A 17,164-nucleotide genomic window follows, 5' to 3' on the forward strand; every position below is an offset into this window, starting at 1 on the left:
ATGGCCTTTTAATCAGGTGAACCACAGCTATATGTCTATGCAAACAGTTTGATAGGGAGGTCGCTGGACAGATTCCCTTTTTATGTTGTGTTTATTTTTTTTTTAATACAACCATTTTCCAAGGAAATGATTTTAGTTGTGATTCTTCTGTGTTGTCACTTTTATCAATAATCATTAAAATACTATATAAAATAAAAATGTATTCTTGTTCCAGCTACATAGTGTGTGTGTGTGTGTGTGTGTGTGTGTGTGTATATATATATATATATATATATATATATATATATATATATAATTATATACACACACACACTGCATAATTATTAGGCAAGTTGTATTTTTGAGGATTAATTTTATTATTGAACAACCATGTTCTCAATGAACCCAAAAAACTCATTAATATCAAAGCTGAATATTTTTGGAAGTAGTTTTTAGTTTGTTTTTAGTTTTAGCTATTTTAGGGGGATATCTGTGTGTGCAGGTGACTATTACTGTGCATAATTATTAGGCAACTTAACAAAAACAAATATATACCCTTTCAATTATTTATTTTTACCAGTGAAACCAATATAACATCTCAACATTCACAAATATACATTTCTGACATTCAAAAACAAAACAAAAACAAATCAGTGACCAATATAGCCACCTTTCTTTGCAAGGACACTCAAAAGCCTGCCATCCATGGATTCTGTCAGTGTTTTGATCTGTTCACCATTAACATTGCGTGCAGCAGCAACCACAGCCTCCCAGACACTGTTCAGTGAGGTGTACTGTTTTCCCTCCTTGTAAATCTCACATTTGATGATGGACCACAGGTTCTCAATGGGGTTCAGATCAGGTGAACAAGGAGGCCATGTCATTAGATTTTCTTCTTTTATACCCTTTCTTGCCAGCCACGCTGTGGAGTACTTGGACGCGTGTGATGGAGCATTGTCCTGCATGAAAATAATGTTTTTCTTGAAGGATGCAGACTTCTTCCTGTACCACTGCTAGAAGAAGGTGTCTTCCAGAAACTGGCAGTAGGACTGGGAGTTGAGCTTGACTCCATCCTCAACCCGAAAAGGCCCCACAAGCTCATCTTTGATGATACCAGCCCAAACCAGTACTCCACCTCCACCTTGCTGGCGTCTGAGTCGGACTGGAGCTCTCTGCCCTTTACCAATCCAGCCACGGGCCCATCCATCTGGCCCATCAAGACTCACTCTCATTTCATCAGTCCATAAAACCTTCGAAAAATCAGTCTTGAGATATTTCTTGGCCCAGTCTTGACGTTTCAGCTTGTGTGTCTTGTTCAGTGGTGGTCGTCTTTCAGCCTTTCTTACCTTGACCATGTCTGAGTATTGCACACCTTGTGCTTTTGGGCACTCCAGTGATGTTGCAGCTCTGAAATATGGCCAAACTGGTGGCAAGTGGCATCTTGGCAGCTGTACGCTTGACTTTTCTCAGTTCATGGGCAGTTATTTTGCGCCTTGGTTTTTTCACACGCTTCTTGCGACCCTGTTGACTATTTTGAATGAAACGCTTGATTATTTGATGATCACGCTTCAGAAGCTTTGCAATTTTAAGAGTGCTGCATCCCTCTGCAAGATATCTCACTATTTTTGACTTTTCTGAGCCTGTCAAGTCCTTCTTTTGACCCATTTTGCCAAATAATTATGCACACCTAATATAGGGTGTTGATGTCATTAGACCACACCCCTTCTCATTACAGAGATGCACATCACCTAATATGCTTAATTGGTAGTAGGCTTTCGAGCCTATACAGCTTGGAGTAAGACAACATGCATAAAGAGGATGATGTGGTCAAAATACTCATTTGCCTAATAATTCTGCACACAGTGTATATATATGTGTGTGTGTGTGTATATATATATATATATATATATATATATATATATATAATTAGTACAGACCAAAAGTTTGGACACCTTCTCATTCAAAGAGTTTTCTTTATTTTCATGACTATGAAAATTGTAGATTCACACTGAAGGCATCAAAACTATGAATTAACACATGTGGAATTATATACATAACAAACAAGTGTGAAACAACTGAAAATATGTCATATTCTAGGTTCTTCAAAGTAGCCACATTTTGCTTTGATTACTGCTTTGCACACTCTTGGCATTCTTTTGATGAGCTTCAAGAGGTAGTCCCCTGAAATGGTTTTCACTTCACAGGTGTGCCCTGTCAGGTTTAATAAGTGGGATTTCTTGCCTTATAAATGGGGTTGGGACCATCAGTGGCGTTGAGGAGAAGTCAGGTGGATACACAGCTGATAGTCCTACTGAATAGACTGTTAGCTACTTTTTTCTTGCCATAATACAAATTCCAAGTAAAGAAAAACGAGTGGCCATCATTACTTTAAGAAGTGAAGGTCAGTCAGTCAGCCGAAAAATTGGGAAAACTTTGAAAGTAAGGGCTATTTGACCATGAAGGAGAGTGATGGTGTGCTGCGCCAGATGACCTGGCCTCCACAGTCACCGGACCTGAACCCAATCGAGATGGTTTGGGGTGAGCTGGACCGCAGAGTGAAGGCAAAAGGGCCAACAAGTGCTAAGCATCTCTCCTTCAAGACTGTTGGAAGACCATTTCAGGGGACTACCTCTTGAAGCTCATCAAGAGAATGCCAAGAGTGTGCAAAGCAGTAATCAAAGCAAAAGGTGGCTACTTTGAAGAACCTAGAATATGACATATTTTCAGTTGTTTCACACTTGTTTGTTATGTATATAATTCCACATGTGTTAATTCATAGTTTTGATGCCTTCATAGTCATGAAAATAAAGAAAACTCTTTGAATGAGAAGGTGTCCAAACTTTTGGTCTGTACTGTATGTGTGTATGTATGTATGTATGTATATATATATATATTATAACTTCTCGTGCATGGCATTGGGGGACACAGCACCATGGCGACCGGGGAGTTATCTCTCCCGTTTCCCCAGCAGAAAGGTTCAAGGGGTTCTATTCAAACCTTTTTGTGGTCCCTAAAAAGGAGGGCTCGGTGCACCTCAAACTGCTGAACAAGTTCCTTCGCCTCCAGCGGTTTCGGATGGAATCCCTTTGTTCCGTAATTGCTTCTCTGGAGCAGGGGGAATTCCTTTCGGCCATAGATATTCAGCACGCATACCTCCACGTCACCAGCACTGTCATTACCAGTTTGTCGCCCTCCCGTTTGGGCTGGCAACTGCGCCTCGAGTCTTCACAAAGATTCTGGCGCCTCTTATCGCCCTGCTCCGTTCCAGAGGCATCTTCCTTATGCCTTACCTGGATGACATTCTCATCAAGGTCTCCTCCTTTGCTCAGGCATCAAACAGCGTACAGATCACGCTGAAAGCCCTGGCTCATTTCGGGTGGTTGGTCAACCTGCAGAAGTCATCTCTGATGCCCTCCAGACAATTGGTCTTCCTGGGTATGCTTTTGGACACGGATGCAGCACGGATTTGCCTCATCCCTCCCTACCCCGGACAAGCAACTGGCCTTGCACCGTTCCGTGAGGATTCTTCTCGACTACAGACTTCCGTCCATTCGACTCTGCATGAGGACGTTAGGGAAGATGGTCGCCTGTTTCGAGGCGATTCCCTTTGCCCAGTTCCACTCTCGCACGTTCCAGAGAGCGATCCTGTCCTCCTGGGACAAATCTTCAGAGAGCCTGGACCATCTCATTCGTCTCTCCCCTCAGGTACAGTCGTCCCTTTTGTTGGTGGCTGTCGGTTACGGTTCTGGGAAGGTCCTTCCTTCCGATCTCCTGCACAGTTGTTACCACCGACGCCAGTCTACTGGGTTGGGGAGGGGTGTTCACTCCCAGGACAGTCCAAGGCACATGGTCTCGGTCGGAGTCCAAGCTCCCGATCAATGTCCTGGAACTCAGGGCGATTCTTCTGTCCCTCCGGCACTGGATCCACCTCCTGAAGGGTCGCCCAGTCACAGTCCAGTCAGACAGCTGTGGCGTACATCAACCACCAGGGGAAAACACGCAGTCTCGCAGTGATGCAGGAGTCTGCCGAGATCTTACGGTGGGTGGAGGCCCATGTACCGGCAATTTTAGCGATCTACATCCCGGGTGTGGAGAACTGGACTGCAGACTTCCTCAGCAGGACCACGATGGATCCGGGCGAGTGGTCCCTTCACCCGGAAGTATTCGAGGCGATCTGTCTCCGTTGGGGTCACCCCAACGTGGACTTGATGGGCTCAATCGAAAACTTCATACCTTACTTTCCCGCGCAAGGGATCCGAAAGCTTGCGGCGTGGACGCCCTGATCTGCTCTTGGCAGAGGTTCTCCCTCCTCTGTGTTTTCTCCCTCCTGCCCAGGGTTCTACAGAAAATCAGGATAGAGGGCATTCCGACGTTCCTTGGTCACTGACGCTCATTGTTCAACCACAGTTGTGGCTGTTCTGGTTAGAACCCCGTTGTGTTTTTGGCATGGTTTATGTTCCATGTTTTTTTCTTTGGTTGACTTGCTTCTCCTACTGCTTATACACAAACTGAAGCTCTCTTCAGGCTGGAGGGGGTATAGCTGCCAGGGGAGGAGCTAACAGCTTTTACTAGTGTCAATACCTCCTAGAGGACATAGCTATACCCACGGTTCCTGTGTCACCCAATGAAGAGCGAGAAAGAGATTTTACTGTTAAGTTATACAAAAATCTTGTTTCTTGGATGCAAATGCATCTAGAAAGTTTGAGGAATGGTAAAAAGTTGTCGGTATCGGAAGGGGAGAATTCCTTTTCTAAATCCTTCCTTCTCCCTCAGACCTAGATTAGTTGGCTTGACATCATAGGGGGAAGTCCTAAGTATTTTAGAGATTGTAGATATGACCTTGGTCGGATATAGAGAGCACACTATCATTTTGTCAAATCAAGAAAGTGGGGTCTGATAGTGTGCAGCCCTAGTAAGATGGAGGGCTTCTTTTTTGAGAAAGTGTAGAAGCAGAGTATTGGAAGTAGATATATTAAGCTTACTCTGAAGATCAAGGTCAGAACAAACACATCCATCCTTGTCCAACAAACTGGTTATGGGCAAGGAAGATGATCTCAAAGACATCGGGCTGCTGTCTCTCAACTCTTTAGAAGCAAAGACCAAGATGTTCTTAAAAAAAGAGGAGGGACAGGGCCCCATGGTTGGCCAAGAACCACCCCTAGTGTAGAGCATATCAAAGGATTAGGTATAGCTGTAAGAGCCGGGAGTGGCCTGTCAGCCAACAACGGGGCCCTGAGGGAGCAAGGAAAGAAAGTATTTTAGAAAATGAGCCGGGTTTTATGAAGGTAAGCTCTGAGCCAGTCATCTACTCTGCAAAGGTGAATGGCTCTCATATACATCTCTGAATCCGGTAAACCTATACATAGCACGTTGTCTTATGTGAAACTAAGTGAAGGTACATCTAGGCACAGTGGGGATCATTTATTAAGACTCCCTTTGGCGTAAAAAAGATGCACCGTCCCGTTTTGCTAATTTTTAAATGCCCTTGTGTCTAAATTTAGGCTGCCCTCGACACTGGGGAGTGAAGGGGGTGTGGCCATAAGCCCTGGCAAATTCACTAACATTTGTGCCAGTTTCCAGGCGTAACTGATTATTAATCTACTCCACCCAGGAGTAGATATGCTTAATTTATGATGAGGCCTGCACCTGGTTATAAATTGAGCGCATCCTCCGACAGCGCAGGGGATGTCAAAGACCAAAGTAAAGTGGCGGTCCTTGATAAATGACCCCCAGTGTGTCCGGGCTGGACTGCATTCAGCCTTGGACCTGCCTGACCTTAGGCGTACATTATATTTTGTATATACATGTATCGGATGACAGTAGTGCTATAATATATGAAGGTTAAAGTCATGAGGTGAAAAACGTTGCATATAACGATCATGACGGTTATTAGGCTTGGGCTCCTTGCAGTGTAAATTGCAGTGTAAAATCACTGCAATTTGTTCTCAATGAACACTTGTTTGAATTCTTGTAATTGTCATGTAGCATTTCCCTTCTAAACCTTAAGGGTACATGCAAACGGTGCATATATAACAGTGCGTATACCCTGAGCTAGCTGGTTATTTTTCATTTTATAAACTGCATGGAATGTGGTCATGGACAACAAAGTCCCTTCATCTCCTGTAACAAGCATCACGTTTACACGTCAGTAATACACATGGACACTAGATGGCAGTATTTACAACCCTGATGTACTCACATCTGTATCTGTCTATACAGACTGGTGCTAATCAGCATTTGGAACGGCGAGATAATCAGCATTTTCAATATAGGTTACAGAAATGTGCAGACACCCTTCTGTCGACCGCCTGGTTATGATTTTGCCTCAGGTTCAGATGGTTTGCCTTTTAGTTTGTGTTGTAATTTGGGCATTTAAAATATTTTTGGTTCCACCCAATCTATTTAATCAAATATATGTAACAGTAAGGTTATACTGAAATATTACACTAAAGACTATACAGTGAATCCACAAGCATTTAGAGGCGCTATGAAGAGTGGCTCATAGGAGACCCTTCTCTGATTAAGGCCTCATGCACACGACCGTTTGTTTTATTCCGTGTCCGTTGCGCCGTTTTTCGTGATTTTCTGCGGACCCATTGATTTTCAATGGGTCCATTGAAAACTCTGCTAATGCACCATCCGCGTCCGTGATCCGTGGTTCCAGTCCGTCAAAAAATATAATCTGTCCTATTATTTTTACGGAAAACTGTTTGCGGACCCATTCAAGTCAATGGGACCGCTAAAAAATGCGGAGGCACACAAGACTGTCGTCCGCGTCTGTTTTTTTTTCTATCATTTGTATGGCAAACCTGTCTTAGGCTTTTTTTTACATTCCTTTAAGTCTGGTGGTCCTCCAAAAATAAAGGAAGACACACTGAAACGGATCACGGAACAACGGAACCCCATTTTGCGTAACGGAACACAACAACTGTAGTGTGCATGAGGCCTTACTGATGTATTCCTCCTTGGATTGTTTCTCTGATTTACTAATTCTCTGCCCACAAATTTTTGGCCATCAATGGCAAACAGTATAGTTGAGCGAAGTGACCTTCGGAATAATACTGTATGGAGATTCGTCTCCGTACAGTATTAGAATGTATGGGTTCCGATGAGCCCAAGCCAGTTATTCACGAAGCGGCACGTGACTTCGTTGAATAACTTCGGTAGTTGATTTTTTAAAGTGGAATACCACTTTAAAAGTTTGATTTTGGTTCTGAGGTAATAATTGGAACTGAAGCAGAGTTCGGTTTCAAGTTTTAAAGTGGTTTTCCACTTTAACCCCTTCAGGACCCTGGGATTTTCCATTTTTGCGTTTTCATTTTTCACTGCCCGTATTTCCATAGTCCTAACTTTTTTATTTTTCCATTCACACAGCCTTATAAGGGATTATTTTGTGCGGGACAAGTTGTACTTTCTAATGGCACCATTTACGGATGCATACCATGTAATAGGAAACAGAAAAAAATTCCAAATGGGATAGAATTGGGAAAAACGCAATTCTGATAAATGTTTTTATTTTTTTACACTGTGGTAAAATTTACCTGTTATCTTCATTCTCCAGGTCAGTACTGTTACAATGATACCACACTTGTATAATTTTTCTTGCGTTTTAATGCTGGAAATTTTTTTAACCTTTTTGAGAGAGAGAGAAAAAATAAAATATTTATAACCATACTCTGACCCCTATAACTTTTTTGTAGCTGTGTGAGGGCTAATTTTTTGCTGGACGATCGGTGATACCAATTTAAAGTGTGTGCGACTTTTTGATCACTTTTTATAAATAAAATTTATGGGTAGTTGAAGTGACAAAAAATGGTAAATTGGCTGTTTTTATTTTTTTCCCGTTACACCATATGCCATTGATATTTTAATTGTATGGGCAATTTCGCACACGGTGATTCCCATGATGTTTGTTTATTTATAAAAAAATTGTTAAATATTTTTAATTGAAGGAAAGGGGGGGTATTTGAACTTTTTATTTTTTTTTATATATATTTGTAAAAACATATATATTTTTTTAAAACTTTTTTTAAGTCGCCTTGGGTGACAATAACTGGCAATCATTAGATTGCCCATTGTGATCATTGATGACTAAATTGCCATCATTGCACACATCATTTGGAATATAATAATACAATGCTGCCACCTAGTGGCCTGTATTGGTTTAGTCCTGAAATAGGCACCAAGGCCCCAAGCAGGCTTCGGGCTATTTCAGCAATGTAACAGGTTCCCCAATCTCATTCGGGGAACGTTGTTACCGAAGCGGAACTGTGCGACTTCTGCTTCCGGTGTGATCAGAGGCCGTGGTCACATTTGACCACGGCATCTGAAGGGGAAAATGTATGCGATCAGCCTAATTGCTGATCACATACATGTGCCGCAGGTCTCTGCTATTTAAAATACCAGAAACCCGGCGGCTTTCGCTGCTTAGGGTACGGACTTCCGCCGTACATATACAGTGGAGGTCCTTAAGGGGTTAAAAAAAAACAACTACCAAAGTTATTCAGTGACGTGCGACTTTGTGAACAACTTATTTCAGCCCAGAGCCCATACATTCTAATACTGTATGGAGACGGTTCTCCGTGCAGTATTATTCCGAAGTTTTGATCGAAGCAACTTCGAATTAAGCAACCAAAGCTTGCTTCGCTCAACCAAAGCTTGAAATCAGATTCTGGCTTGAATTAATGACGGCTACATCAGAGTTCACAGGAGGGCTGGAGAGCATTGACTGCTGTCATGCAGTATCAGAGACACACAGGACCAACACTAGATGTCATGGTGGGGCTCCATCAGCTACCATGCCTGTTCCCGTCTGGTATTTGAGGGAACACTGACCAGCCTTCAGTATGTCCAGGACATTGTGGAACCAGTCCAACAGCCATCATGCATAGCGCGGAGACACAGAACCAACACTAGATGTCATGGTGTGGAGAGCCATTAGCTACCATGCCTGTTCCCATTTGGTATTCTAGGGCAGTGTTTCCCAACCAGTGTGCCTCCAGCTGTTGCAAAACTACAACTCCCAGCATGCCCGGACAGCCTTTGGCTGTGCGGGCATGCTGGGAGGTGTAGTTTTGCAACAGCTGGAGGCACACTGGTTAGGAAACACTGTTCTAGGGAACATTAACCAGCGTTCAGTATATTATAGAACCAGTCCTACTGTGTTCTTTGACTCAATTAGGAGACACAGTGTTCCAACAAGATAACACCTGCCCACACACTACACAAAGTGCTCTTCAGGATATCCAGCAGATTCCCTGGCCAGCTCAATCGCCAGATCTCTACCCTATTGAGAATGTCTGGGACTAGATGGGGTGATGGATCTCCAATGCACAGCAGCAAACAACCACCTTATATGAAGAGCTTGGAATGACATATCACAGAATGATCTCCAGCATCTGTATGACCATTACCATGCCAGAATGGCAGCCTGTATCACTGCGAGGGGAGATGCCACCTAATGATGTGACCCTGTCGCAACATATAACCTTCTGCAGAACCCAAAATAAAAGGTTGCCTTGGTTGTGTGATCACTGACCCATTAACCCATAGAGGACCCGCGCCATACATGACTTAAGGACCAGCGGCGTACATGTACGGCGCTGCGATCGGGCGGGTGCAGGGGTCCGGCAGTCACTGATAGCCTAACCCCTGCTGCATGCGCCAGCATCGGTGAAATCACCAATGCCGGCGCATTAATCCTTGATGTGCCGCGGTCAGCGCTGACCGCGATGTCCTCGCGGGTATCGGAGCTGCCTTTGGGTCTCTGTGCTGCTGTGACGGGGTCCGGATGGCCGAAGGAAGGTTGTAAGTGTATTACAGTGTGTAACACACTTACAGCCAATGCATGGCAATACAGATGCTCTCCTTTGCCCTGCGCTAAATCGCGCAGCGCAAAGGCATTTTCAAGAGTTCCGGTGACGTACTGGGCTCTCTCAGTAAAACGGCTAGGGCAGTGTTAAAGCATGCCTTTCTGAGCCGGTGACGTCACAGAACACACTGCCGGGCGGAAGCTTCTGCGCGATATAGCGCAGGGCAAGGGAGCGCATAGGGTGCTGCCTGGGTGAAAATAAGGGTATTTCCGGGTTCAGCTCTGAACCCAGACAACCCCTTTAAGTTGCATGAGACGTCAGTGAATGAATTTGGTATTTATGTCTACATCTTTAAAAACATTTAATATTTGGAAGTGTCCATAATACAATGCTGTGCCCTGTACACACATCTGAGGAACATTGCTCCATCCTCCCTACCACCTGACAGATACATAGTGACATCCTGCAGATTATTACACCACTGACCCCTCTGATCATTTATCTGAACTAACAGCTCTGGAGTATAATACAGACAAACCCCATAAAACTGTGGCATAATTGCGTTGTGTTTTTTTTATTCCAGCCCATTTGAAAAAAAAAATCCTGTTACCTACTATATAATATAGGGTAGCATTAAAAAAAAGGACAATTTATACTGCAAAAAACAAGCCCTCAGAGAGCTATGTGAACGGAAAAATAAAAGTTATGGGTCCGGGAAAATAGGGAAGAAAAACGAACACGCAAAATTGAAAAACCTCCAGTATCCAAGGGGTTAAGAGTCCAGTGGGCAGTCTTATCAGTGGTTGATAGCCTTCCCTGTGTGCATGCAGAGAAAGTTGTCCGTAACTGAGTAGGACTCATAAGTCCAGAAATAGAGTTGAGCGAACTTGCCTTTTGGCAGGTTTGAGTTCGGGTTCAGGGTTTAAGTGAATTCCGTAATGGATTCCGTTCTCACGGAATCCATAATGTAATTCAAGGCCGGCATGCCAAAAGGAACAGAATCCATGATGTAATTCACTTAAACCCCGAACCTGAACTGGAACCTGCCAAAAGGCAAGTTCTCTCAACTCTACCCAGAAACATCAATAAGTTACAAGTTCTACTGGATCTATGCCCACAAAATACTATATATTGATCTGCTCAGCTCCTTCTGCCCTATAAGATGCTGCCTGCATTGTCACAATGAGACACATGGATTGTATCTGCGTGTGTCATATCTACAGTTTGAGCACTTTTTATTTATTTTTAAAGCACTTCTTTTCTAACTCAACTAAATGACTTTATGAAGGAAAGGATCATGTAGCAGTCCAAGGTTGACCAATCCCAGTAGTGTCTGTACGTCATTTCTAATGTGTGCCACAGGATCCAACTGGTTGGAAAAGACAGTCAACCTTCATCAGTGAAGATCCTGGTTACAATGTCACAAAAATGATGTGTCCCTGTCCGATAACACAGAGAGGACCTTGCTAGACTCCTTGCAGCAGCCACAGTGACGTCTGTTCCCAGGGAGGGTTGTATGTCTCGAGGCCTGTAATATGCATCCTGGAGACAGCTGCCCACCATGTCAGGCCTCATTCTTCTCCTAGGATTCCTGGGACTCTATACCATAAGCACTGCTGGACACCTTGAAGTCAATGTGCCATCCACTGTACTGCATTCTGCACGCTGAGGATAATCACTTTTCTGCACCATCTGAAATCAATGCTACGGGGCAGGGTAGACCTTATTGTTTTTGATTATTTTGACCACAGTGGTGAAGCTACAGGTAACCAGACCAACTTTACAGAGAGTTACACCATCTTTCTTGTCGATAAATGGTAGTATCTATACACTGTGTGGTCACTTTTATTTGTAGGGCATCTGATCATTACAATACGCTTCAGTCGTTTTGGACAATGTCTGCAATAGTCGGAATTTAATACAACTATTACAGTAGTTCAATTACAGAACAGTATCTTAGAATTTCATTAGAATGTATAAAAAAAAGGCTTTTTTTTTTCATTTTTTTTTAAAAGCCATGTTAGGAGCATTACTTCTGCAATAATTATTATTCTGTGGTCATCTTCCATTGCCGCTCACCCTGTATAGTGCACTGCCATTAAAGAGATCTTCTAATCCCATAAGGGTCAATTCACACGTCCGCAATTTCGTTCCGCAAAAAATTGCGGACCGATTCATTTATATGGGGCAGCACGGTGTGCTGCCCAGATCCGGAGTTGCGGATCCGCACTTCCGGGTCCGCAATTCCGTTCTAGAAAAAATTAGAACATGTCCTAATCTTGTCCGCAATTGCGGACAAGAATAGACATTTTCTATTAAGTGCCGGCGATGTCCGTGTTTTGCGAATCCGTGGATCCGCAAAACACACACGGACGTGTGAATGGACCCTAAGGGAAAATCCGCTAAGGGTGGTAATGGGGCTCACCGCATACACTGTCCCCCCACTCCCACCCCATACATTGATTGAGACAAGTAATATTATTTCACCTAGTGCTGGGATCCCTAGTCCTATAAATCGATCACATTAATAAGTACATTTACAGACTGTCCTGGTGACAACACCTTTTCTCCTGTCTGAGCTCCTCTGAAATCTCGACAACTTCATATCATTAGATAAGTTGTAGGTACATTGGAGAATGACCTTAAAGGAAATATGTAATGAGAAAATGACCTATTGTTTAAATCATGTTTTGTAAAACATTTTAGAATTTTTGATGATTTTTTGGAAAAAAATTTCCACAGTTTGTTCATCCTGACTTCTACGCAGGTCACATTGCATGTCTAGAAAAATCTCCCATAAAAGTCAATGAGGTTCTCTCCTGTCTATTGTGTCTATGGCCCATGTGACTGCTCTCCTATTTTTAGGCCTGGTAGCCAGTGCAAAAACTAGGGGTCAATCATCAAACTGGTGTAAGGTAGAACTGACTTATTTGCCTATAGCAACCAATCAGATTCCTCCTTTCATTTTCCTAAGGAGCTGTCCAAAATGAAAGGAGGGATCTGATTGGTGGTTATGGGCAACTAAGCCAGTTCTACACCAGTTTTATAAATGACCCCGTAGGATTTTATGATATTTTTAAATATTGATATTAACATGGAAAAATTCGAAAAAAATGTTTGACATAAAAACTTGATTTAAACAATAGGTCAAATTCTGATGACAGATTACCTTTAACTAATAATGCTGGCAAGGGTCTCCTGTTAAAAAGTATCTGCAGAGTACCCCTGATAAACAATACTTGCCGAGTGTTCCTGCCAAACAGTACCTGCCGAGTGCCCCCGACAAACAGTTCTTGCAGAGTACCCCTGATAAACAGTACGTGCAGGGTTGTATGTGTAGTACTTGCCAATACCAGTGCATTTCAACTAATTAGAATATCATTGAAAAGTGAATTTATTTCAGTCATTCAATATAAAAAGTTATATATAGGGTAATTACACACAGAGTGATTTATTTCAAGTATTTATTTTGTTTAATGTTGATGATTATGGCTTACAGCTAATGAAACCCAAAAAGTTAGTATCTCAGAAAAGTTTAATTGTTAGTATCTCAGAAAAATTTCACTCTAGTGCTATGTATCCGGCAATCTATTCTGCAAACTTGAACTGCTGTCTGGCCCTATTAACTATAATGAGGACCGGCTGAGATACAGCTACAACCCGGCAAATATGCAGAGAATCAGCCAGAAGAAAAACGCTGTGCGCATGGGTTTTCTTACGGCTGATTCTCTGCCGGTCCCCTTTATAGTTAATGGGCCTGGATGGAGACGTTCAAGCTTCCAGCAGTAAAGGAACGCAGAGAAGCAGCAGGCTGTTACTTGCCGATGCAGCCTGCTGGATACATAGCACTAGTGTGAAACTAGCCTAAACCTTTAAATGGTCCCTGTTGTTCAGAAGACAGCCATTGACACCCTCCACAAGCCAGCTGTTCACAGAGTGCTGTATCAAAGCATATTAACCCCTTTCCGTCACCCTAACATAAAATGATGTCGGTGGTGGGAGTTTAAAGATGGCGCTCGATCGCAAGCGCAGTGGGCGCCATAGCCACCGGCTGCCTGCTGTTTTAAACAGCAGGCACCTGGGACTAATGTATGCGCTCGATAATAATGTTGTAATTATACTGACCTGGAGAATGAAAGTAACAGGTTAGTTTTACTACATAGGAAACACTGTAAAAGGTTTCACCCCATTTGCAATTTTTTACCGCTTCTCACTACATTGTATGCAACTGAAGATGGTGCCACTACAAAGTACAACCTCTTCTGCAAAAAACAAGTTCTAATATGGCTAGGTGAATGGAAAAATACAAAAGGTATGGCTTTAGGAAGACTGGGAGTAAAAAAACGAAAATGAAAAAACTGAAAATCGCCCAGTCCTTAAAAGGTTAATGGAAAGTTGAGTGGAAGGAAAAAGTATGGTAGAAAAAGGTGCACAAGCAACAGGGATAGCAACAGCCTCAGAAGGATTGTCAAGAAAAGGCCATTCAAGAATTTGGGTGAGATTCACAAGGAGTGGACTGCGGCTGGAGTGCTTCAAAAGCCACCACACACATATGTATCCAGGTTGTGGCCTACAACTGTCGTATTCCTTGTGTCAAGCCATTCATGACCCAGACACAATGTCAGAGGCGTCTTACCTGGGCTAATTAGTAAAAAGGACTGGACTGTGGTCCAAAATCCTATTTTCTGATGAACGTAAATTTTGTGGAGTCTGGAGGAAGAGTGGAGAGGCCCACAAACCAAGCTTGAGCCGAAACGTCGCGTCCACATGGGTGAATAAATCTTTTGCTATTTTTATTTTGTGAGAGTGCTGCTGATTTTTTTTGTTTTGTTTACCTGGACTATAGTCCTAGTCTTTTAGGCTTGCACCTCTGTTACTATTTTCAGTCATTTTTACCCAGTGCTGCCATATTTTTCATTTTTACTAAGTGTAAGCCAGCTAGGAAACTGGCTTACATTTAGAAGCGGCGCTGGATGCGCCGAAGTTATGTAGGGGCCGGCACATCTACATAACTTTGTCAATCCACCACTAAAGCAGGGGCTTTATTAAGACCGGTGTCTAAAACGCTGGTCTTAATAAATGACCCCCAAGTTGCTTGAGGTCCAGTGTGAAGTTTCCACAGTCAGTGATGGCTTGGGCAGCCATGTCATCTGCTGGTGTTGGTCCATTGTGTTATATCAAGTCCAAAGTCAGCACAGCCATCTACCAGGACATTTTAGATCACTTCATGCTTCCCTCTGCTGATAAGCTTCACAGAGATGCTAATTTCATTTTCTAGCAGGATTTGGCGCTTGTCCACACTGCCAAAATTACCAATACCTAGTTTAATAACCATGGTTGCACTGTGCTGATTGGCCAGAAAACTCTCCTGACCTAAACCCCATAGAGAATATATGGGGTATTGTCAAGAGAAAGATGAGAGACACCAGGGCCAACAATGCAGACGAGCTGAAGGCCGCTATCAAAGTAACCTGGTCTTCCATAACACCTCAGCATTGCCACAGGCTGACCGCCTCCATGCCACTCCGTGTTGATGCAGTAATTCATGCAAAAGGAGCCCAGACCAAGTATTGAGTGCATATACTGTGCATACTTTTCTGTAGGCCAACATTTATGTATTAAAAATAATTTTTTTAATTGGTCTGTATAATAATCAAATTTTTGGAGACACTGACTTTTGGGTTTTCATTAGCTGTAAACCATAATCATCAAAATTAAAAGAAATAAACACTTAAAATACATCACTCTGTGTGTAATGAATCTATATGATATGAGTTTCACTTTTTCAAGTTACTGAAATAAATGAACTTTTTGATGATATTCTAATTTATTGAGATGCACCAGTATAACAACTGCTCTTTCCAATACTATATATATATCGATATATACCAACTATATACATATCAACACTCTTGATATACTCTGGTCCATAGAAATCTTTGGGGACATCTAGCGTATAAAGTGGTGTGAACCTAGCCTAACTGTGTTGGAACGTGTTCAATATCATATGTCTTTTTCACAATTACGGTATTTCTAAAGAGGGTATTCACTAACCCCCCTCATCTCCAAGCTAGTGTAACACCTTCTTTCTGTTATAACCCATCTACATGAGCAGGACAGTGGCAGGTACAGACATCATTCTATTCATTGTGAGGTGGGGTCCCCAGTATTAGAGGAGTCTGCATTGTAGTAACATGCTCACTTTTAAGTAATGACTCGGAAAGAATTATATTGGATGCTAGCATGTGTAACAACTTGTAAAACGAGTCAGCGGTGACAGATGTCTGAGCATTATCATAGTGACATGAGTGGCTTGGTGGGCTGTGCCGATTTACTGTACTAACAGGCGCTGTCTTGCATGGTTCAGAATATACAACATACACAAAAATGATAGCCTATTACCCAAGGCTAATAGTGATAGATTATTATAAACCTGAAGCTGCCAAGTTTTCCTACATAATTCCATTTTGTAGCCTATAATTATAAGGTTCTCACAATACAATACAATACAATACCCCAATATCTGTGGTGGCCATACTGATGAGCTATCCCCCCTGATCTTCCCATAAATATGTATGCTCAGCCAAAAATGCATATGTAGTGAATGGGGAGAGGAGAGAAAGTCTCTTCCAGACACCTCTGGCAGGGGCTTATCTCCTGAGAACAAAAGGATCGGGCAGTTAAAATCCAACATGCCAAATCCTTATCTCCTCCAACATAATAAAGAGACCACCATACACATTAGCAGGTAGTCCGAACCCGCCAAATTTGCCACCCCTTGCAATAAACATCTTAAGGGTTCTATTACATGGGCCGATGCCAGGCCAATAACAAGCACTGAACAAGTTGATGAAACTCCTTTAAGGAGCCTTTCACACAGTCCAATACAAGTGAAAGGTGGGCGAACAATCATTCTTATGACAACCCCCCCCCCATTCACTTTGCTTATTGCTGGCAGCTGTTTTCCAGCAAATGATGATTTTTGGTGCCACGCATCTTTCATATATCTCTTCAGGTACAGAAGGAGATATGTTGATAGAAATGTATATCAATCGAATGAGGCTAAATAGCTAAATATGCCTCAAAATCCCCTTTGGGGAGTGGGGTCCCTTGGTCTTCCATACTGCAACAGTCTGATGGATATACAATTTTTTATATGTTGTCCCTAATGCCCTAATAAAATTATTTGTAATAAACTTTATTAATCAATTTTCTATTTTTATGACAATTTTACTTCCCTAAAGCGCACCATTTACTGTGCGCTTAAAACTCAGTTTTCTGTACACCGCTGACAGCTCAGCGGTGTACCGAGTATGGAGTACACATTTTATAAATGGGGCCACAGTGCTGTGACCCTGAGAGGATTACTAACT

The sequence above is a fragment of the Bufo bufo genome, chromosome 3 (genome assembly GCF_905171765.1).
Source record: "Bufo bufo chromosome 3, aBufBuf1.1, whole genome shotgun sequence".
NCBI lineage: Eukaryota > Metazoa > Chordata > Amphibia > Anura > Bufonidae > Bufo > Bufo bufo.